Source organism: Taudactylus pleione, unplaced genomic scaffold (genome assembly GCF_031769625.1).
Source record: "Taudactylus pleione unplaced genomic scaffold, aTauple2 ptg000746l, whole genome shotgun sequence".
In the NCBI taxonomy this organism is placed as follows: domain Eukaryota; kingdom Metazoa; phylum Chordata; class Amphibia; order Anura; family Myobatrachidae; genus Taudactylus; species Taudactylus pleione.
In genome coordinates, this window is record NW_028285148.1 from 186,289 (window position 1) to 212,095 (window position 25,807).

General features: G+C 46.2%; 1 pseudogene; it reads right to left on the minus strand.

The window, feature by feature from the left end:
- Positions 1-707: 707 nt before the first annotated feature.
- LOC148477112 (uncharacterized) lies at positions 708-24,630 on the minus strand (annotated as a pseudogene).
- Between the last annotated feature and the right edge of the window lie 1,177 nt (positions 24,631-25,807).

Here is a 25,807-nt window from a genome sequence, read left to right on the forward strand (position 1 = left end):
ACGCGGTGTATAACTGGATAACGCGGTGTATAACTGGATAACGCGGTGTATAATAGGATAACAGGGTGTATAACAGGATAACACGGTGTATAACAGGATAACGCGGTGTATAACTAGATAACACGGTGTATAACAGGGTAACACGGTGTATAACAGGGTAACGCGGTGTATAACTAGATAACACGGTGTATAACTAGATAACACTGTGTATAACAGGGTAACACGGTGTATAACAGGATAACAGGGTGTATAACAGGGTGTATAACTAGATAACACTGTGTATAACAGGGTAACACGGTGTATAACAGGATAACAGGGTGTATAACAGGGTGTATAACATGGTAACACGGTGTATAACAGGGTAACACAGTGTATAAGTGCTCCTATCCCATACTGATTGGATTGTGGTCATTACAGTCACCTCAATTGATGCCTTAAGTTCCTACCTGTCTCTAAACATATGGTACCGGCAGGATCCTTTCACCAAATACTGTTCAATATTCTCGGATTAATCTGATGGCGCTATACAAATAAAGGATAATAACAGAGTAGCACCAAATTGCTCTCGTCACCATAATCTGTATGTGTGTATGTGTGTATGTGTGTATGTGTGTATGTGTGTATGTGGATGATTCAACCATCTCTATAAAAATGTCACATCATTTACCAGTAACAGATCCAGTAGCCAAAATATTCCAACTACCACATTATCTGAGTGTCGGCTCGACGACTTTGCTTATAAAGTCAGAGTAGCACCTGCAAACCTGTCCCGCTGCATGTAATAGCTCCAGTTTGATGCCAGGGAGTTGCCCTAAAAGAGAAAAGATAAGCACATTTATACAGTATTTACTATAAATATCTGTATGTGTTATGTAAATGAAACTTTTCTGAAGATGAATCTAAGACATTATGAATAACAGAACATGGAGAAGATAAAAAGCCTACAAAAATGGCAGCTGCTCAATCAATCCAGCAGTACTAATCAGGTGCATGAAAGGGAGGGGTCACACTAAGTAGAAAAAGGAGGGGGATTTAACCCCCTATTGTACCTCAGCACACTGAATAATACCTGCAACAATATATGAAGACTATATGGTCATATAAATTCAGAGATATTAGTTGCATGCATTTGCAAATACATGGGAGGCTGCTGGGCCACGTCACGGCTTCTCTGTTACCAGCAGTCCCTAACACTAAGGGGTTCACTTCCGGGGCGCAGTGCACCCCAAAAAATGTCCAGCCCAGGACCCCCCCAGGGCATCACACGAAAATGGAAAAAGAGTGACAGTGCAGTGTAAAGTATAGCTGTGTGTGAGTAATCATTAAGTGTGGAATGAGAGGTTAAAATATATGTGAAAAAATACATGAATAATAAACAAACATAAAAGGTGATGTGAAAAGCAACTATGTGTATTAAGTGGTGATGCCCTGAGGAGGCCCAGCCAGACCAGTCCCGGGGGCCCTACGCCCAAACGCTCACCCCAAATGTAAAATATACCAATTATAAGGCCTCATGATAAAAGCACATATATAATTTTGTCAAATGTAAGGCCTCATGATAAAGGCACATACATAAATGCATCCAAATTGAGAGCCAGCTTACCTGTTCCCAGTAGTATGACAGCGCTTACTCCTACAGCCTGTGTAACACTTCACAAGACAGTGCTTACTCCTACAGCCTGTGTAACACTTCACAAGACAGCGCTTACTCCTACAGCCTGTGTAACACTTCACAAGACAGCACTTACTCCTACAGCCTGTGTAACACTTCACAAGACAGCACTTACTCCTAGAGCCTGTGTAACACTTCACAAGACAGCACTTACTCCTACAGCCTGTGTAACACTTCACAAGACAGCACTTACTCCTACAGCCGGGGTAACACTTCAGAAAACAGCACTTACTCCTACAGCCGGGGTAACACTTCACAAGAGAGGGCTTACTCCTACAGCCTGTGTAACACTTCACAAGACAGCGCTTACTCCTACAGCCTGTGTAACACTTCACAAGACAGCGCTTACTCCTACAGCCTGTGTAGCACGTCACAAGACAGCACTTACTCCTACAGCCTGTGCAACACTTCACAAGATAGCGCTTACTCCTACAGCCTGTGTAACACTTCACAAGACAGCACTTACTCCTACAGCCTGTGTAACACTTCACAAGACAGCACTTACTCCTACAGCCTGTGTAACACTTCACAAGACAGCGCTTACTCCTACAGCCTGTGTAACACGTCACAAGACAGCGCTTACTCCTACAGCCTGTGTGACACTTCACAAGACAGCACTTACTCTTACAGCCTGTGTAACACGTCACAAGACAGGGCTTACTCCTACAGCCTGTGTAACACTTCACAAGACAGCACTTACTCCTACAGCCTGTGTAACACTTCACAAGACAGGGCTTACTCCTACAGCCTGTGTAACACTTCACAAGACAGTGCTTACTCCTACAGCCTGTGTAACACTTCACAAGACAGCGCTTACTCCTACAGCCTGTGTAACACTTCACAAGACAGCGCTTACTCCTCCTACAGCCAGTGTAACACTTCACAAGACAGCGCTTACTCCTACAGCCTGTGTAACACTTCACAAGACAGCACTTACTCCTACAGCCTGTGTAACACTTCACAAGACAGCACTTACTCCTAGAGCCTGTGTAACACTTCACAAGACAGCACTTACTCCTACAGCCTGTGTAACACTTCACAAGACAGCACTTACTCCTACAGCCGGGGTAACACTTCAGAAAACAGCACTTACTCCTACAGCCGGGGTAACACTTCACAAGAGAGGGCTTACTCCTACAGCCTGTGTAACACTTCACAAGACAGCGCTTACTCCTACAGCCTGTGTAACACTTCACAAGACAGCGCTTACTCCTACAGCCTGTGTAGCACGTCACAAGACAGCACTTACTCCTACAGCCTGTGCAACACTTCACAAGATAGCGCTTACTCCTACAGCCTGTGTAACACTTCACAAGACAGCACTTACTCCTACAGCCTGTGTAACACTTCACAAGACAGCACTTACTCCTACAGCCTGTGTAACACTTCACAAGACAGCGCTTACTCCTACAGCCTGTGTAACACGTCACAAGACAGCGCTTACTCCTACAGCCTGTGTGACACTTCACAAGACAGCACTTACTCTTACAGCCTGTGTAACACATCACAAGACAGGGCTTACTCCTACAGCCTGTGTAACACTTCACAAGACAGCACTTACTCCTACAGCCTGTGTAACACTTCACAAGACAGCGCTTACTCCTACAGCCTGCGTAACACTTCACAAGACAGCGCTTACTCCTACAGCCTGTGTAACACTTCACAAGACAGTGCTTACTCCTACAGCCTGTGTAACACTTCACAAGACAGTGCTTACTCCTACAGCCTGTGTAACACTTCACAAGACAGTGCTTGCTCCTACAGCCTGTGTAACATTTTACAAGACAGTGCTTACTCCTACAGCCTGTGTAACACTTCACAAGACAGCACTTACTCCTACAGCCGGTGTAACACTTCACAAGACAGCACTTACTCCTACAGCATGTGTAATACTTCACAAGACAGCGATTACTCCTACAGCCTGTGTAACACTTCACAAGACAGCACTTACTCCTACAGCCTGTGTAACACTTCACAAGACAGCACTTACTCCTACAGCATGTGTAATACTTCACAAGACAGCGCTTTCTCCTACAGCCTGTGTAACACTTCACAAGACAGCGCTTACTCCTACAGCCGGTGTAACACTTCAAAAGACAGCGCCTACTCCTACAGCCTGTGTAACACTTCACAAGGCAGCGCTTACTCCTACAGCGTGTGTAACACTTCACAAGACAGCACTTACTCCTACAGCATGTGTAACACTTCACAAGACAGTGCTTACTCCTACAGCCGGTGTAACACTTCACGAGACAGCGCTTACTCCTACAGCCTGTGTAACACTTCACAAGACAGCGCTTACTCCTACAGCCTGTGTAACACTTCACAAGACAGCGCTTACTCCTACAGCCTATGTAACACTTCACAAGACAGGGCTTACTCCTACAGCCTGTGTAACACTTCACAAGACAGCGCTTACTCCTCCTACAGCCGGTGTAACACTTCACAAGACAGCGCTTACTCCTACAGCCTATGTAACACTTCACAAGACAGCGCTAACTCCGACAGCATGTGTAACACTTCACAAGACAGCGCTTACTCCTACAGCCGGTGTAACACTTCAAAAGACAGCGCTTACTCCTACAGCGTGTGTAACACTTCACAAGACAGCACTTACTCCTACAGCCTGTGTAACACTTCACAAGACAGCACTTACTCCTACAGCCTGTGTAACACTTCACAAGACAGCGCTTACTCCTACAGCATGTGTAACACTTCACAAGACAGCGCTTACTCCTACAGCCTGTGTAACACTTCACAAGACAGCACTTACTCCTACAGCCTGTGTAACACTTCACAAGACAGCGCTTACTCCTACAGCATGTGTAACACTTCACAAGACAGCGCTTACTCCTACAGCCGGTGTAACACTTCACAAGACAGCACTTACTCCTACAGCCTGTGTAACACTTCACAAGACAGCGCTTACTCCTACAGCGTGTGTAACACTTCACAAGACAGCGCTTACTCCTACAGCCTGCGTAACACTTCACAAGACAGCACTTACTCCTACAGCCTGTGTAATACTTCACAAGACAGCGATTACTCCTACAGCCTGTGTAACACTTCACAAGACAGCGCTTACTCCTACAGCCTGTGTAACACTTCACAAGACAGCACTTATAGTTTAACATTTGTGTTATGCTTGTTGCAGAACATGATTCTCTGTTCAAGCACTATAGATGCAGGGAAGATTGAGTGATAAACTTTACTGTAACAGAACATGTAAATATTGATATCATAACAACAAGAATTAACCAAGTTCTACAATATACTACAATACCACAACCTATGAAACAGCACCACCTAATGTCTCTTCAGTGTTCTTTTCCTAACAATACTAAACCTGCAGCTGTTGCCATACCTCAACAATGATGACACACAGCTATTTTGTGTTCCAATATAGTTGTTATGGACCACAAAATAACAAAGTATTTGCCCAAGACTGTCTCTTGAAAAAAAACGAAAACAAGAATTATGTTGTATACCAATATCCAGTTCCCTATAGCTGCATAAACATGTCTGTGCTATCTTTGACCACATTCACGGATTACAGATGTGTCCTGATACATCTTTGCTCATAGTACGGCATTCTGGCTTCCTTGCCACGGCATGTCAATACGCACTATGGCAGATATGTGCGTTATGGCATTGCGTTCTGTATGCCATGAAAGACAGGATTATAGCAGGGCACATCAGTAGGTCCCGCTAGTTCCTGCTCCTCATTGTTTGAGGTTTCTCCTGACTGCTGAGCAACCAGATCTGTGCTTTCGGCATTGTGTGTAGGTAGAATAAAAAATTGTGTGTATATATAACAGTGATAGTTTATGTAATGGAGTGATGTATTATAAAGGTAAGTAAAGCATTAGTGTAAAGAAAATGATAGTAAATATGATCTCTTGAATTCTCAGTGACTAAAATTGACTTTCATTTTGCAGGAAGAATATTTTTTTATCAGATAAGACAGGAAACATTAAGAACACTTTGGGCCTGATCCAGAGCGACTCGCTAGATGCAATCGCTTGCTCCCAGCATATGCTAATCCAGCGCACGCCCAGCAAGGCAGGCAATCACTCGGCAAGGCACTAGCACGCCCACTATGTTTTGGCGAGCAATCACTTTGCGTAAGTAGACGCCCACCAGCCAGTCATAAAATGGCCACTTGCGCACGTCATCTCCAGGAAGTGCATGAAAACATTGGTACATCGAGCACCATCGGATGTGCTCGCAGCGCTTGAGGTTGACTGTACCTGCCCGCAAGCACTGCGATCCCTTCAGTGTATAATTCAACCAGGTGACGTGTACTATGACGCTGCCTAATTATGCACGCCTCTGAAATGGCGTTTAAACACTCTGGCACGCCTGCGTCCGCAACTCCACTCCCCCGTTACCACTGCCCTGCCCCTGTTACCACCCACAAACGGTCTCTCCTGTCACTCATTCCACTGGGCTGTCTTTGCAGGGTGAGCGAGCGCATCCCGATCACTCGTACTAGTTTGCGGATGCGCACTGTGAACTATACGCATGCGCACATTTGCAAACATCGCCAGCAACGAGCGATCGCTTGCTAGCGAGCAGGTCTGAATCAGGTCCTTAGACCACTGCTCCCAGGGACTAAAATACAGATCCTCTCCGATTATTAAACATTCTGTGCATCTGTTTATCTGTAACATTTCTAGCTCAACCACGGGGTATAGTGGAACAAGTTCCTGTATAAATCAATGTATTTTAAAGTTAAGTTGAGCATCATCATATTTAGTAACATTTTGTATTTAATTCAATTTTTACGTAAACTTTGTTTTTAAGAACTATTTCACAAAAATGTGCACTTTTGCACTCTGGCCTAATTCACCTTTATGTGACCTAATTCAGCCTCGGCAACCACATGAAGATATAGCAGTGGTATCCACCTTGATACTTTGCCATACAGCCCAATTTTATCCAGTATCTTTTTGATGAAAAAAAAAAACCGCAAAAAAAATGGTAGTTGCTCAGATCAGCTTAATTGCATAACACAGGTGCTTGTAAAGGGCGGGGTTTACTCTGAACACAGAAAAAAAGAGATTTGCCCCCCAGCACACTGCAGCAAAAACAATACTTAAATCCTACATGATAATAGAGATTCAGAGGTATTAGTTACACACATTTGCAAATATATGAATAAGCGCCAGGCCAATCGTCAAGGCTCCTCTATACTGGCATCCCTAACATTAAGGGGCTCACGTCCGAGAAGCAAGGCACCCCACAAAAATTCCAGCCAAGGGCCATCCCCAGGGCATCACACGAAAAAGGGAAAAAGGTGATAGTGAAGTATAAAGAAAAGATGTGTAAAGATAAATCAATAAGTGTTAATGAAATGATAAAGAATTAAAATGACATAAATAATGTACAAACAAATAGAGAAGTGATAAAAGTATTCTATGTGAATTAAGTGGTGACGCCATGAGAAAGGCCCAGTCAGAACCCCCCCCCGGGGCCCCACTCCCAAATGCTCACCCCAGAATAATTATTGCTACATAATGGTAGCACCCACTCTGGGTCATATAATTGCAATTGATGTACTGCATGATAACAGTACATATATAAGCTGAGAGCTAACTTACCTTGGAGGTACCCCAAAAAACCTCCACATGACACTATAAGCATCAGCACCTCCTCCTAATTCTGACTACCTTCATGCCTCCAAACTTGCAAAAAAAAATGGTAGTTGCTCAGATCAGCATAATTGCATAACACAGGTGCTTGTAAAGGGCGGGGTTTACACTGAACACAGAAAAAAAACAGTTTTGCCCCCCAGCACACTGCAGCAAAAACAATACTTAAATCCTACATGATAATAGAGATTTAGAGGTATTAGTTACATACATTTGCAAATATATGAATTATCACTTCTCTATTTCTTTGTACATTATTTATGTCATTTTAATTCTTTATCATTTCATTAACACTTATTGATTTATCTTTACACATCTTTTCTTTATACTTCGCTATCACCTTTTTCCCTTTTTCGTGTGATGCCCTGTGGATGGCCCTTGGCTGGAATTTTTTTGGGGTACCCTGCTTCTCGGACGTGAGCCCCTTAATGTTAGGGACGCCAGTATAGAGGAGCCTTGACGATTGGCCTGGCGCTTATTCATATATTTGCAACTGTATGTAACTAATACCCCTAAATCTCTATTATCATGTAGGATTTAAGTATTGTTTTTGCTGCAGTGTGCTGGGGGGCAAAACTGTTTTTTTTCTGTGTTCAGTGTAAACCCCGCCCTTTACAAGCACCTGTGTTATGCAATTAAAGCTGATCTGAGCAACTACCATTTTTTTTGCAAGTTTGGAGGCATGAAGGGACTCAGCATTAGGAGGATGTGCTGATGCTTATAGTGTCATGTGGAGGTTTTTTGGGGTACCTCCAAGGTAAGTTAGCTCTCAGCTTATATATGTACTGTTATCATGCAGTACATCAATTGTAATTATATGACCCAGAGTGGGTGCTACCATTATGTAGCAATAATTATTCTGGGGTGAGCGTTTGGGAGTGGGGCCCCCGGGGGGGTTCTGACTGGGCCTTTCTCATGGCATCACCACTTAATTCACATAGAATACTTTTATCACTTCTCTATTTGTTTGTACATTATTTATGTCATTTTAATTCTTTATCATTTCATTAACACTTATTGATTTATCTTTACACATCTTTTCTTTATACTTCACTATCACCTATTTCCCTTTTTCATGTGAAGTCCTGGGGATGGCCCTTGGCTGGAATTTTTGTGGGGTGCCTTGCTTCTCGGACGTGAGCCCCGTAATGTTAGGGACGCCAGTATAGAGGAGCCTTGACGATTGGCCTGACGCTTATTCATATATTTGCAAATGTGTGTAACTAATACCTCTAAATCTCTATTATCTTGTAGGATTGAAGTATTGTTTTTGCTGCAGTGTGCTGGGGGGCAAATCTCTTTTTTTCTATCTTTTTGATGAAAGCTGATCGTAGTCAAACTGGAACAGTCCAGCAAATACCTGAATATGACTACGGGCTTATATTGGACATCATGGATCATTTTAAATATTTGTTTTGGAGATATTTTAGGGCCTATTTAACATGAAATACCCCCAGGTGTATTATGGAGGAGTCTCTGATATCTGCTGCAGTCCCTACATTTCTGCCAGCACCGTTACCCCCATAAGTTTCTACGGGGGATTGACCAATTTTGGCCCATGTCGCTTCCACTATCTGAAGATGGCGTTGGGCTGCGGTAGCATATGGGCTACACTACGCAAAGTTTACAGAGAGAGGGTTCTGCCGCCACAGGTGCTTAGTCTGTAGACTGCGCAGGAGTCCCAGTAGATGAGTGAAAAAGCTGCTGATGTGGTCACGTCACTCCAAATACATTGCAGGGGCAAAATGTTAGGTTATGTGTTCCCCATCGTTGATTGTAAAGGCCAAAGTTAGTCAGATTTAAGTAGGGAAGTTCTGTCCTAAACCAGGTCTGACTATTTATCTGCTGTATGTACTGAAAGGGCTGATCCCTAATTACTCTTATAATTGGATTGATAGTAATAGGGGCAACAACTTTTCACAGCTGAAGTTTGTGGGACCTGATTGGTCCAATTGCATCACATAAATATCTGACAATGCGCATATACAGAACATTTTGTATCAAACTTTAAACCAGTTCCTCTTCCTACTGTATAGGTTTTATTTAATGCATGACTCCCCCCCCCAAAAAAAATATGGAAGAGTGAGAATGTGGTGTCATTTTGTTCCCCAGACTCCTCTGCTTCTATTACTACCACACATGAAGAGAGCTGATAAGTCCTGGTACAAGGAGCTGTGCCCGCACACGGGATGCCACCTGAGGGAACCTTCTGAGACACAAAGAATAATAATGACACTTAGCACAGCGACAAGATAAGGTAAAGCTGTATATTACCTGGCTTTATCTGCAGAGATAATGCGTCCTTCAGTTTGTGGATGAGCTCCTGTATCTGCGCTTCTTCTGTCCGCACAGAAGGACTCTCTGTCTCACCTTCCTTTGTCAGGCTGCGATTCTCCGGCCTGATTTCCTCGTTTCCTGAACAATGGCCTCTTCCCAGCTCTCCCATTTCTTTGTGACCGGAAGCTGCCTTGATAGACTCACATAAATGTCTCATATGTTTCAGCGTCTGTCTGTTTTGTGCCTTGAAATGGTCATTTTCTCTGCGTAATGTGAAGCGCGGGCCATGGCGGTCTTTCTGGCTCCTGATGAAATGTTCTCCCATTTCAGCAAAATCACCGGCATCCCAACTAATGCTGTTTACCCCCTTTTTATTCTTTACACTCAGTCCTTGCTTCCACCTGGAGAACTTAGTTGTATCCTAATAATATAAAAAAAAAGTCACATTAGGTTAAAGACAGGGATTAATTATCGTATTACTCTGACAAGTCTTATATAATGACCTATTACAGAACAATTTATACTGGGCTTTTCTAATGTCCATACCTAGTTATACTACACACCAGTGGTGTATTTATAATGGGTGCAGGGTGGGTTCCCTGGTCCAGGGGGACCTACACTGCACACCCTGCACCCATATATTATATTCACATCTCTGTAGTCCCACGTCGGCACTGTACAAATCACCGGAGACCTGTGCATATTTATTGATGGTACGCTGTACATCAGGGGTTCCCAGCCACGGTCCTCAAGGCACACTAACAGTCCGGGTTTTAAGGATAGCCATAGTTGAGCACAGGTGACTTAATTAGTACCTTAGTTATTTTGATTTAACCATCTGTGCTGAAGCACGGATATCACTAAAACCAGGACTGTTAGTGTGCCTTGAGGACCGAGGTTGGGAATCACTGCTATACATGCTCCAAAGGCATGTGCACAAAAAATAAGCGTAGCCATGCATCATAGGGGCGTGCACGCACAACATGTCCCAGCTTCTTGCCACTCTGAGGGCATTGAATAAAAAAAAAAGAGAAAGTGGCAGTATTACGGTGCACAAGTCGAGAATTAGTAAATATTAGCCTTAAAAATTAACCTTTATTGTATATTCATTAAAAAATGATATCCCCTTCACAGGATAAATAGACTGGCTGACTCCATGATAGGCGAAATGCGCATCGGAACTCGTGAGCCCACTTCCCTCCAACACTAACCTCTGCCAGTGAATGTAACGGCTGTTACTGTATATTTAATCTCCCGGGCAGCGATAGATTGGGCGCCGGAGGGCAGGCGCTCATGTCTATGTGCCATGATCTGTATTGGCTGTACAGATCATGCTATTGATCTGTAGTGGCTGTAATAATTAACCCACCGGGCAGTGAGGGTTTGTGCGGCTGGGTGCAATCGCATATCTTTATGATGTGAATGGGCAGATGATGTAGGGAATCCTCTCTAGTCTCAGACCATATCAATTGATTCCGTGAGTAAAGGTGCATACACACGTAACGATTTTGTAACCAACGATTTTCTGTCAGATTTTCTGTCAGATTTTCCCTTGAAAAAGTAAACGATTTTTGGAAGTGTAATAAACGATTTTTTGAACGATGAATGAATAATGGACCTGATTCAGACCCGCTCGCTAAGTTGCGCTCGCTGTGAGTGGTTTTCGCCCATCTGCGCATGTGCAAGCCAGTATTTGCGATCTGACTTTGGTTGCTCGTAAGCCACTATCAGGTCGCTACTTTGAGTGACAGCGCTGTTTTTGGGTGGTAACAGGGGAAGGTGCTTGTGAACGGGAGAGTGGTGCAGCAAACGCAGGCTTGTTAGGCAGCTAAAACGCCATTTAAAGGGCGTACATAATTTACAAAGTAGCGTCATTGTACACGTCACCTGCCTGTATTTCAGCCAGCACTGATCGCAGTGCTTGCGGCAGGGAGAGGGAACCTCAAGAGCTGCGAGCATCTCCGTTGGCTCTCGATGTTACCGATTAATCCTACAATTCCTGGAGATGACATGTGTTGCGAGTGGCAAGGGGACATCTTTATACACTAGCGAGCACTCATTGCCATAGCTTGCTAAGACATAGACATAGATCGCAGTGCGATCGCTTATTTTAAACATCCGGACCCTTTTTGCCAGCCACCAATCGCATCTTGCGAGCGGGTCTGAATGAGCTCCGATGTTCCTTCCCTTAATGAAAATCGTCATATTGGACAGTCTGAAATGGACGATGAGCGATAGCTACAAACTACAAACGGGAGTGCGCATTTGTGATTATCGATCATCTTTATAACTCATAAACTGAACAATTTTTTTCAACGATTTAACGATAACGACGTCATTATCGACAAATCGTTCAAAAAATCATTACGTGTGGGAGGAGAATCTCTGATTGATTACAGCTAAGGGCCATATTCAATTTAGGTGTGAAAAGACGTTTTAGGCGAAAAAGTTTCGCCGGTGACGTCATTTCACCAGGCGAAAACTTATCCCCGTATTGAATTCCAAAGACTTTTTGCCGGTGCGGGAAAATCAATGCATTCGCCTATGAAAGCTGTCGAAGAAAAGTGCAGAATTGTGGTTTTGGGATGCAAATTTGCAGGAACCACCCTGCACCCTTGGGACAGGCCCCCAAAGGTAAACTGTGTCAAAAAAGTTTTAAAAATACTTAAGAACTCCCCAAAAAAGTACTTTCATTTTGGGGGCGAAAAAAAAACGAAGTTGGGGAGCAAAGTATGCCCCAGGTGTTTTCAAGATTGCAGGTGCTTGCGGAAGGTGGATTTTTTACTTTTTTTAAAACTTTACATTAGCAACTTCAAAATATGCTAGTACCCATTTTCATGTACCCCAAATTTGCTGGGAAAACTTATTTTGATGAAACAATATTGCTTAATGCTATTCTTCACCACTTGTGCAAATATGCTAATAGCAAGCTTTTGGAGAAAAAACACACACCCAGAATAGCTTTATTAGGGGTACTAGAACACCCCTATAGCGATCCCCTATGTTAGTGCAGATTTTTTGGGGTACAGAGTGTTTTCCCCATTTTTGACAGTACTTTTGGCCAGGTCCGAAATCGCCGGGTGCCGTTTTTGCTGATCTCTAATTGACTACGGGAATAAGCGGGGATGCGCGCTATACTTTTCCACATGGAAAACCAGCGATGACGGCGAAAAGTCCGGCATGCGAAAAGTACGGTACTTTCCGCACCTAATTGAATACGGCCCTAAGAAGGGAGTTGTGCCATAGCAATCCCAGGTTTAGATTCCTCACGTTTTTAGTCTTATATTTGATACTGTATATAAGATCTAACATAACCTGTATTAATTGAATCATCTTGCAGGGTAATTATAATAGGAGAGAATCCATCGATAACTCTGCTATAGAGACATAACATAATCGAGTGATAGTATCTTTGATACCAATACCAGGGATTGTATACAGTGCGGGACGATACATATAAAATAAAACTAAACATGATTTTTACATCTCATTGACAACTGAATGATAACAAGGACACTGAGTAGAAAACCAATATAGATAATCTCATGTATACTTCTATTATACAAGCTATAAAGCATGATTGACACCTTGTGATTAATAGACACAAATAGGAAGCCCAATTGAATACGGGTGAGACCCCCAAGTACACCCTTTTAAACTATACTTATTATTATTTTTTCTATCAGTCTTCTCAATTTTTTTTTATACCTCGCCAGTCTATTTATCCTGTGAAGGGGATATAGGGGTCTATTTACTAAGCAGTGTTAGGAGACAGAGTGAAAAGTGATAAGAAAGTGATAAGGTGCCAGCCAATCAGCTCCCAACTGTCATTTTTCAAACACAGCCTGTGAGATGACAGTTGGGAGCTGATTGGCTGGCACCTTATCACTTTTCATTCTGTCTCCTAACACTGCTTAGTAACTAGATCCCATCATTTTTTAATTAATATACAATAAAGGTTAATTTTTAAGGCTAATCTTTATTATTCCTATAGATTGTAAACTTGCGAGCAGGGTCTTCCTACCTATATACTGTATCTGTCTGTTATTACTCAGTTTGGTTCTATTTATGTTTCCAATTGTATGGCGCAACGGAATACACTGCGCTATATAAGAAACTGTTAATAAATAAATAAAATAAATAAATAATTCTGGACTTGTGCACCATTATCTTCCCCTTTCTCTTTTTCCTATTCACTCTTGTCAATTGGCAGCAGGTAGCACACCCCTCACTCATATATTATGAATATTAGATATTAATGGGGCTCATCGGGACAAACCGGTGCGGTAGTTCTCTCGGTTATTTAGGGCAGAAACTCTCTATAGACTGAAGTCACTCTGAGGGCATTGCCAGCACTCCAAGAGTCACTCACAGACTGGGGTCCGTCTTGTCGCCAAGCGCTGTGACTGACTTGGCAGAGCAGCTAATGGCGCCAGCGGTAAGGTGGCAGGGGCTACGGCGTACCGGCGTTTCTTCTTCCCTTAAGCCACCCAACACTGGATCTTGTGTGGAGACGCGTCCAGGGGTTCAGACTTTTACACTATACATGGCTGCTGTAAATGAAGGAACCAGGTAACTAATATAACAATAACCATTATTTTCTAAGTAAATAAGAGGCTACAGATGTACTGATTATGCGGCGACATTCTACCATCTGTGTTGCATGGTATATTATTCATCGGGTATCAGCTCCTTTTACAAGCTCAGCGTTTCTCCAAGTAGGCTATAAATTGTTTTGTTCCCTTGTGTTCAACACGTATTAATTAGGATTTGTTATTTCAGTCTCAGAAAACCAGTAACTAAAGCTGAGGCGATAATAACTGGTATCTTCATTTCCGGGCAGAGGAATCGCTGTGATTGTATCCAGCGCTGCTTGTGGGCCATACTGTGCGCATGATTCGGCTTCTTACAGTAATACATGTTATACCGCAACAAGCCGGGTTGGGTATGAAATCCTGGCTAACCCCATTCTCTAGTGCCTAAACCTAACCTCCCCCTCCCCACACCCTAAATCTAACACCCCCTCCCCGGTGCCTAAACATAACCTCCCCCTCCCTGCACCCTAATCCTAACACTTCCCCCCCATGCCTAACCCTAACCTCGCTACCTAACGCTAACGTCCCCCTACACCCTGATAATTACCTTCGGGATGCCGACAGTCGGGATACTGGTGCCGAGATCCCGACCTGTCGGTATTTAGACTGTCGGCATCCCGCATGCCGGGATGCCGACTACTTCTCCTTTACTAGATATACCCCTAAGCCTCTGTAAGGATATGAGGCCCATTTATCATTGATCGCTTTTGCAATGTGACCAGGGCATGCCAGTAACGCCCCTGATCGCTTTGCAGAAAGCGATCTCTTCGGCAGGATGTATAATCCGGGACATGCAGGGACACAGGCTCCGAAAGGATCCAATCCCTGCGATGTCCCAGGGGAGCTGCCGGTCACTGCAGGGTGTGGTCCCGTGGACTGCACATGCACATCCGCCATAGCCGGGGAGGGTTCCAGTGGATCCCTAAGCCGGCTAGTAGTGTGCAACGTAGCCCATAGGCTGCAGCGGCTACCGCCATCTTCTGATGGTGTTAGCTGCGGGGGCCAATATCTGGATATTGGTAGATGTGGCAGCATCACATCCCCCATAGAAACCTATGGGGGAGGCGGCTGCCAGCGGCAATGGAGGGGTCACAGGAGGTAGCGGAGACAGAAGCTGCAGTCCCTCCTTTATACATACGGGGATACTTAGTATTTGCGTTAAACCCCGAAAAAGGGTGTTTAATACACTTTGATAAATGGGCCCCTAAGTCTAAGTGTGCGGGTGTGGGGGTAGCACGGTGGGAGTATATGGGTGTGGGGGAAGCACGGTGGGAGTATGCGGGTGTGGGGGAAGCACGGTGGGAGTATGCGGGTGTGGGGGAAGCACGGTGGGAGTATGCGAGTGTGGGGGAAGCACGGCGGGAGTATGCGGGTGTGGGGGAAGCACGGTGGGAGTATGGGGGTGTGGGTGAAGCACGGTGGGAGTATGCAGGCATGGGGGAAGCACGGTGGGAGTATGCGGGTGTGGGGGAAGCACGGTGGGAGTATGCGGGTGTGGGGGGATGCACGGTGGGAGTATGCGGGTGTGGGGGAAGCCCGGTGGGAGTATGTGGGTGAAGCATGGTGGGAGTATGTGGGTGTGGGTGAAGCACGGCGGGAGTATGCGGGTGTGGGGGAAGCACGGTGGGAGTATATGGGTGTGGGGGAAGCACGGTGGGTGTATGCGGGTGAAGCACGGTGGGAGTATGCGGGCATGGGTGAAGCACGGTGGGAGTGTGCGGGCGTGGGAGAAGCACGGTGGTAGTATGCGGGTGTGGGGGAGGGGAAGCACGGTGGGAGCATGCAGGTGTGGGGGGATGCACAGTGGGAGTATGCGGGTGTGGGGGAAGCACGGTGGGAGTATGCGGGTGTGGGTGAAGCACGGTGGGAGTATATGGGTGTGGGTGAAGCACGGTGGGAGTATATGGGTGTGGGTGAAGCACGGCGTGTGTATGCAGGTGCGGGTGAAACACGGTGGGAGTATGCGGGCATGGGGGAAGCACGGTGGGAGTATGCGGGCGTGGGGGAAGCACGGTGGGAGTATGCGGGTGGAGCACGGTGGGAGTATGTAGGTGTGGGTGAAGCACGGTGGGTGTAGGCGGGTGAAGCATGGTGAGAGTATGCGGGCATGAGGGAAGCACGGTTGGAGTATACAGGTGTGGGTGAAGCACGGTGGGAGTGTGCAGGCATGTGGGAAGCACGGTGGGAGTATGCGGGTGTGGGGGAAGCACGATGGGAGTATGCGGGTGTGGGGGGATGCACGGTGGGAGTATGCGGGTGGGGGGGAAGCACGGTGGGAGTATGTGGGTGTGGGTGAAGCATGGTGGCAGTATGTGAAGCACGGTGGGAGTATGCGGGTGTGGGGGGATGCATGGTGGGAGTATGTGGGTGAGGGGAAGCATGGTGGGAGTATGTGGGTGTGGGTGAAGGACGTTGGGAGTATGTGGGTGAAGCACGGTGGGACTATGTGGGTGGGGGGGAAGCACGGTGGGAGTATGTGGGTGTGGGTGAAGCATGGTGGGAGTATGTGAAGCACGGTGGGAGTATGTGGGTGAGGGGAAGCATGGTGGGAGTATGTGGGTGTGGGTGAAGCATTGTGGGAGTATGCGGGTGTGGGTGAAGCATGGTGAGATATGCGGGTGTGAGTGAAGCACGGTGGGAGTATGTGGGTGAAGCATGGTGGGAGTATGTGGGTTTGGGTGAAGGACGTGGGAGTATGTGGGTGTGGGTGAAGCAGGTGGCAGTATGTGGGTGTGGGGGAAGCACAGTGGGTGTACGCGGGTGAAGCATGGTGGGAGTATGCGGGTGTGAGTGAAGCACGGTGGGAGTATGTGGGTGAAGCACGGTGGGAGTATGTGGGTGTGGGTGAAGCACGTGGGAGTATGTGGGTGTGGGTGAAGCACGTGGGAGTATGCGGGTGTGAGTGAAGCACGGTGGGAGTATGTGGGTGAAGGACGTTGGGAGTATGCGGGTGTGAGTGAAGCAAGGTGGGAGTATGTGGGTGTGGGTGAAGCACGTGGGAGTATGCGGGTGTGAGTGAAGCACGGTGGGAGTATGTGGGTGAAGGACGTTGGGAGTATGCGGGTGTGAGTGAAGCAAGGTGGGAGTATGCGGGTGTGGGGAAAGCACGGTGGGAGTATGCGGGTGTGAGTGAAGCACGGTGGGAGTATGTGGGTGTGGGTGAAGCATGGTGGGAGTACGTGGGTGTGAGTGAAGCACGGTGGGAGTATGTGGGTGAAGGACGTTGGGAGTATGCGGGTGTGGGGGAAGCACGGTGGGAGTATGTGGGTGTGGGAGAAGCACGGTGGGTGTATGTGGGTGTGGGTGTAGCACGGTGGGATTATGCGGGTGTGAGTGAAGCACGGTGGGAGTATGTGGGTGTGGGGGAAGCATGGTGGGTGTATGTGGGTGTGGGGAAAGCATGGTGGGAGTATGTGGGTGTGGGTGAAGCATGGTGGGAGTATGTGGGTGTGGGTGAAGCATGGTGGGAGTATGTGGGTGTGGGTGAAGCATGGTGGGAGTATGTGGGTGTGGGTGAAGCACGGTGGGAATATGTGGGTGTGGGTGAAGCATGGTGGGAGTATGTGGGTGTGGGTGAAGCATGGTGGGAATATGTGGGTGTGGGTGAAGCATGGTGGGAGTATGTGCGTGTGGGTGAAGCACGGTGGGAGTATGTGGGTGTGGGTGAAGCACGTGGGAGTATGTGGGTGTGCGTGAAGCACATCCCTGTGAGATGTATATTATTCTGAGTTACACGGAGCTTGGAATATATTACCTATGCAATGTGGAATCCTTACTCATATACAAATGAGACATCTTTATGTTCAACTCAAAATCAGCTCCATCATGGCATCTTCTGTACATGTACAACTTACAAGATCTAATTCCCAAGATATTTTTATATGTTACACGGAGCTGAATACATAATTTATAACATATAACTTTCATGAGAGGACTTTGATAAATTGTCCCTGAAAATAATTCCTTATCAGCGCAATATGCAGCAATGATAGTTTCTGGGATGATTGATAAAACGGGGCCATAAAATGGAGAACATAGAAAATACCAGGCGGACAAACCCACTCTGGGGAATTTGATAAAATGAATGAAAGTGTTACTGATCCCTACCGCCAGTGGATATGTAGAAGCCATCACTATTATTTGCGTTTATGTACAGTATGGTGCACGGACAGGTACTATAGAGCACGTGTCATTCTGATTTTGTATTCATGCCATTATTTGCTTTACTTACTTATGGTGCTGATTTTAAAGTAGCTAAATGACTAAAATAAGAGCATACATGACATTATAGTACAGCACAAACCACAGCCACCACCTGCACACACAATTATACACAGGTATTTCCAGCTGCATGGGAACCTTGGCCCTAATTCAGACCCACTCGCTATTTGCGGTCGTTCGTTCTAAAACAAGGGGTGGCTATTCAAATGAACCGTTCGCTGTTTGCGGTCTGCTCACGCCTCTAGGTCTGAACGAGCAAACAAAACTTGCGTTCGTTTTTTGGAAAAATACGCCCCCTGGCCGCTCGCATCCTACGTCATGTCCGCTATTTATTAGATTAATCGAGTACATCGACCAGCGTATGAACTGCTCGCTATTTTTGTGGTTGGTTTTTCCTACCACAATCTTGCGAGCAGTTCTGACTATAAAATAACCCAGTGACGTGGTCAATGACGCTGCTGTGCTATGCACACCCAGAAAACGCCCGTTTTGACCTTTAAGCACGCCTGCGTTCGGATCTCCACTCCCCGTTTTCAAGCACCTTCCCCTGTTACCACCCACATACGCCTCCTCCTGTCACTCAAAATAGCAGGCATTCGCTATATAGCGAGCAAATGATTTTCGGCCGCAATGACTGGTTCGCGCATGCGTATTATGAGCCGTACGCATGCGCAGTTGGGCAAACAATGTACACAAAAGTGATTGGACACTGACAGGAAATAGATCAGTGAGATATTATAGTGACGTCAGTACTGTGTAGATCACCACGTGCAGTGAGATGTTATAGTGAGGTCAGTACTGTGTAGGTCACCACGTGCAGTGAGATGTTATAGTGAGGTCAGTACTGTGTAGGTCACCACGTGCAGTGAGATGTTATAGTGAGGTCAGTACTGTGTAGGTCACCACGTGCAGTGAGATGTTATAGTGATGTCAGTACTGTGTAGGTCACCACGTGCAGTGAGATATTATAGTGACGTCAGTACTGTGTAGGTCACCACGTGCAGTGAGATGTTAGTGATGTCAGTACTGTGTAGGTCACCACGTGCAGTGAGATGTTATAGTGAGGTCAGTACTGTGTAGGTCACCACGTGCAGTGAGATGTTATAGTGAGGTCAGTACTGTGTAGGTCACCACGTGCAGTGAGATGTTATAGTGATGTCAGTACTGTGTAGGTCACCACGTGCAGTGAGATGTTATAGTGAGGTCAGTACTGTGTAGGTCACCACGTGCAGTGAGATGTTATAGTGAGGTCAGTACTGTGTAGGTCACCACGTGCAGTGAGATGTTATAGTGACATCAGTACTGTGTAGGTCACCACGTGCCGTGAGATGTTATAGTGATGTCAGTACTGTGTAGGTCACCACGTGCCGTGAGATGTTATAGTGAGGTCAGTACTGTGTAGGTCACCACGTGCAGTGAGATGTTAGTGATGTCAGTACTGTGTAGGTCACCACGTGCAGTGAGATGTTATAGTGAGGTCAGTACTGTGTAGGTAACCACGTGCAGTGAGATGTTATAGTGAGGTCAGTACTGTGTAGGTCACCACGTGTAGTGAGATGTTAGTGATGTCAGTACTGTGTAGGTCACCACGTGCAGTGAGATGTTATAGTGAGGTCAGTACTGTGTAGGTCACCACGTGCAGTGAGATGTTATAGTGATGTCAGTACTGTGTAGGTCACCACGTGCAGTGAGATGTTATAGTGAGGTCAGTACTGTGTAGGTCACCACGTGCAGTGAGATGTTATAGTGAGGTCAGTACTGTGTAGGTCACCACGTGCAGTGAGATGTTAGTGACATCAGTACTGTGTAGGTCACCACGTGCAGTGAGATGTTATAGTGATGTCAGTACTGTGTAGGTCACCACGTGCAGTGAGATGTTATAGTGAGGACAGTACTGTGTAGGTCACCATGTGCAGTGAGATGTTATAGTGAGGTCAGTACTGTGTAGGTCACCACGTGCAGTGAGATGTTATAGTGAGGTCAGTACTGTGTAGGTCACCACGTGCAGTGAGATGTTATAGTGACATCAGTACTGTGTAGGTCACCACGTGCAGTGAGATGTTATAGTGAGGTCAGTACTGTGTAGGTCACCACGTGCAGTGAGATGTTATAGTGAGGTCAGTACTGTGTAGGTCACCATGTGCAGTGAGATGTTATAGTGAGGTCAGTACTGTGTAGGTCACCACGTGCAGTGAGATGTTATAGTGAGGTCAGTACTGTGTAGGTCACCACGTGCAGTGAGATGTTATAGTGACGTCAGTACTGTGTAGGTCACCACGTGCAGTGAGATGTTATAGTGAGGTCAGTACTGTGTAGGTCACCATGTGCAGTGAGATGTTAGTGAGGTCAGTACTGTGTAGGTCACCACGTGCAGTGAGATGTTATAGTGAGGTCAGTACTGTGTAGGTCACCACGTGCAGTGAGATGTTATAGTGACGTCAGTACTGTGTAGGTCACCACGTGCAGTGAGATGTTATAGTGAGGTCAGTACTGTGTAGGTCACCACGTGCAGTGAGATGTTAGTGAGGTCAGTACTGTGTAGGTCACGTGTAGTGATTACTGCAGACGCCCTTCTTGGCAAACTGGCCACAAGTTCCTGGACAGCAGCAGGCGGTATGTGTTACCATTCTGCCTTATGTACAGTGACCAACTGTGATGTCTAGTTGGCCTAGAACCATACTTTCCTTCCGGGAGGGAGCTGAAAGTCTGCGTACAGCGGGGGGCGTTGTGGGGAAATGATGAAGCATTTGGGGCAGGGCCGGGGGCGTGATCATGCGATCGCGTCATTGTGGCCCCGCCCCCTATTCACAATACCGAAAATAACGGCATTGTGAAGCAGGGGGCGGGGCCACAATGACGCAATTCAGCGCAAAATGCGTCACTGCCCCCCCCCCCGCTGTGGGGGTTTCTAGTTTACTCTGGGGGCGGTCGGGAGGGTCAGCGGCCACCGAGACGCTTGTCTGCCTTTCCAGATATTCGGGAGGCTCCCGGCCACATCGGGAGGGTAGGCAAGCCTCCAATTCGTCCTAGAGGTTAAGATCTGGAGACTGAGCTGGCCAGTGCATCCGAGTTACCAAATTTTCTGTCGCCCTGGAAACATGACAGGTGACAGTGTCGCCCTTATAAAAAGGATTTGTTGTTTCCGTAGAACTGCGAGTACCAAGTGTTCTTGTTGAAACCGCCACATTTTTGTCCATTTGGAACTGGTGTGCAATGGTATACATGGGACCATTTTGCTTGCGTGTGGGTGTCCAATCACTTTTGTATACATAGTGTAGTTCGTCAACAGCTGGGGAGCCAAAGTTTGACAAACGGAGTTTTAGAGGATATAAAGTAACATTATTGATATGTCGTTTATTGTGCACATAATGAACCATAGAATTCATAGCAGAAATCTCACTTTTGCCCTCGCTGGTGACATCTTCACTTCATATTTCAAACGAGCTCTCCCATTGGTCGCTGGTGTCTGTGATGCAAATAGAACAGAAAGAGGAAGAAGTTTGTCACTTGTTTTGCTTATCACAGTACTGGAAACGATGTTGATAAATATAAATATACTCTTAGTGAACAGTTTAATGGTTGTACCAGACTACTAGCTACAGCCTGGGCACCTGACTGTCGCCCACATGACCCCATGATAGTATACTTGTAGCCGCATTTCCATACTCTGCTCACCCTCTAGCACGATGTCTGTCTCCTACCACCGGCTGCATTAATTATCCCAGCGCCAGTGCTAATGAGCCGGTCTCTATCTGAGACCAGAGTGTGACCTATTCTGGGAATCTGCGTAGCTGAAATACGCTTCAGTTTATCATTTCCTTGGAGATGACGGATGGAATTAACCACATCCACTTAACATATGAACTAGAAAGGTCACCATACAGTTAATTACATATATTCACTGATAAATTCACCTAGTGATGCTACTACTGCAGGTCATCTACCAAGTGACTGTATAGTAAATGATTATATAACTTGCTACTGATAAAATAACTATAAGTTATCTGATATGTATTTATAACTTATACATACATTGTGCTAATGAAAATGGCTACCTGCAACATTGTATCTTTCTAGGTATAGAGTCAGCCTGGCTGATTAGGGTCCCCTAGAGTCCCCGGCTACAGGCGACCCTTCCTCCTAGCTCATCTTCTGTAGCAAGGGTACAGAGGGTTCAGACCCGCTCGCTCTGAATCAGGGCCGTTTTTTTTTTTTTTTTATAACAGCCTCCTGGCCGCTCGTATAGCTGTGGGTGACCACCCACAGCTATTGCGAGCGGCCATGATGATGGTCGCGATGGTCAAGACCATCGCGACCATCGGGGCTTGCGACGAGACCCTTGTGGTAAGGTCTCGTGGCCGCAAGCCCCAGAGAGATTTCGGCTCTAACAGAGTGATGTCAGTGGGGCCGCCCCAGACGGTAGGCGTTCTCATGGGAACGCCTCCGTTTGGGCAGCCACCCCCCTGGCCCACCCACCAAAGGGGGCGAGCTGTCACTCAACATCGACAGCTAGCCCCCTTTGGTGCGAGACCCGGAGCTTGGATTGCCCGTCGCTAGCCAGGTCTCGCGCACTACGGAGCCGGCTCCGTCGTGCGCATGCACTGTGGGACACCATCGACCCGGTTGCGAGCGCTCAGCGCTTGCGACCGGGTCTGAATCAGGCCCAGAGTGCTGCCTGCTAGTGGCTTGGTGAGTATTGTATGGTTTCAGTGGGGGGAGTTTGGTTAGTTCAGCAAAAGTATCTCCGGACATGTAAAAATAAATGGACAGAAAAGAAATTAGTGGATAATATGAATATCTGGTGACTGCTCCAAACATGGAGAAAAAGCAACTTCTGTTATTATTGTTATAAATATCTATTACTCGTCACAGCGTAGAAAACTCACGGTCAGTCCTTCGGTTTTAATGATCAGTAACAGCAACCATTTCCATATTTATAACGCTACCTTGTATCCCTAGAGTAACAACACTGTGTATGGATGCACTGATCTAGGCATGGCCTTGCTTAGATGAAATAACATTACATATCACCTTTTTATTAATATTTACATGTTAAATTTATTTAATTTATTTATTAACAGTTTCTTATATAGCGCAACATATTCTGTTGCGCTTTACAATTTTAAATGTAATATCCTGTTCTCTGTTTTGTTTTTTCTTGCTGGCATTGTGGTTTTTTTTTTTCATTGCCGATATTAATTGAGTTATTCAGTAACAATAAAAATAGCGTTATTCTATAAAATATTAATTTGAATTAAATATAGTTCAACAAAACACCCTGCTTAAAAAGTAGTCACTTACAGTATATCAACTGCAGCCTGCTCCGAGCGATATTTGCCCAACTGCGCATGCGTACGGATCGTTATACGCATGCGCGAACCAGTCAGTGCGGTCGAAATTCATGTGCTCGCAAAATAGCGAATGCCTGATAATTTGAGTGACAGGAGGAGGCGTATGTGGGTGGTAACAGGGGAAGGTGCTTGAAAATGGGGAGTGGAGATCCGATCGCAGGCGTGCTTAAAGGTCAAAACGGGCGTTTTATGGGTGTGCATAATTAATACAGCAGCGTCATTGACCACGTCACTGGGTTATTTTATAGTCAGAACTGCTCACAAGATTGTGGTAGCAAAAACCAACCACAAGAATAGCGAGCAGTTCATACGCTGGTCGATGTACTCGATTAATCTAATAAATAGCGGACATGACGTAGGATGCGAGCAGCCAGGTGGCGTAGTTTCCAAAAAACGACCACAAGTTTTGTTCGCTCGTTCAGACCTAGAGGCGTGAACAGACCGCAAAGAGCGAACGGTTCATTTGAATAGCCACCCCTATTTTCTGGACGAGCGAGCACTAATTGCGTCCGGCTCTGAATCAGGCCCATGGACTGTACGCTCACAGATATTATTTATTACTACACCTGGCTGTGAGGACACCTGTGCCCACCTGTGCCCAGGGCAGTACCTGTAGCTCCTGTAGCTGGCGCCTGATAGACTCATTGCTCTCCGCCAGCAGCTGGATCTGAGCCTCTAATTTGCAGCGATTGTCTTCTTGAGACTCCTGGAGAACTTGCACTGCTCCGGTCCAGCGGCTTAATTGCCTCCGCAGTAACCTGCATGTCAGGGAGAGATTAGAGATAGCTTTTCATGACTGTAATAATAGACAGGATAAAGGGGTGATCTGAGGGAACAGCACCTGACGCTGCACAGCCCATAGAATGAGAACCTGCACTGTTCTATCAGTGACAGCTGGTTATTGTCTGAGCTCGCATTGTGATAATAATTAGTGCAGGGCAGCCAGGACGCTCAGATGCAGCTCATAGTCTATACAGGGAGAGTTTCCTGGGGCCCTGCTGTTATTCCGGGTTCCAGTCAAAATGTCAATATGTTTATAATGTCGACATATAACTTGTCGTCATAATGTCGGCATGTCCAAAATGGTTACATTGTGAATGTCGACAGTAACAGCGTTGACACATGCAATTAGGGATAGGCTGCAATTCAGGGTTAGTTGTAAGCTAAAGTAGTACTGTCGACATTCTGGAAATGTTGACATTGTGCCAGTGATGACATCATGGATGTCGAAATGTCATCTGTGAACTTTTAGAACACATAGTCACGCTGCATGATGACATTCTGAACATGTCAACATTATAGAGCCAACATATTGAATGTCAACCTTCCGCATGTCAATTTCTCATACCCATCCCGTTATTCCACTGTGATGACAGTATTGTCCTAGGGCCTGATTCAGTAAGGATCGCAACTGCGATGATATGCTAATCCACTGTGATCGCTATGCCATCGCAGCACAACATAAGGACGCCCACCTTACCTTACACACATCCGTAATATATCGCAAGACTGTGAAACCATCGGTAACATCGGAGCCTCACGCACACTTGCACAAGGTCTGACCTTACTCAGGAATCGCTAACTTCATCCCACGCAGTTATAGCACAAGGTGCATACGGCATCGCAGTGGATAATTTATGCACACCCCTGCAACAGCATTCAAATGCACTGGCACGTCTGTGTTTCGCCTCCTCCCCCAAATGGTACTTCCTGTCAATGACTCTGCGATGAGTCTACGTAGTCACTGCGATCGGAAGACCCGATCGCAGTAGCTAGTTCGTACACTGCGATACATACTCATGCACAGTACACAAGAATCGGCCGATTGTGTGTAATCGCAGTAGCGATCCTTGCTGAGTCAGGCCCCTAGCCCCCAGGTTCCTCGCTTCACACAGGATATCAGGATGTTTAGTGCTCAGATCCCCCTGTGCCTCCATGTCTGATGGGGGGGGGGGGGCTGGATCCCAGGCACTTTGTATAGAAATCTCATCAGTGGCTGGAGATATGCTCTCCTGATACATCTGTGCGACATTCATT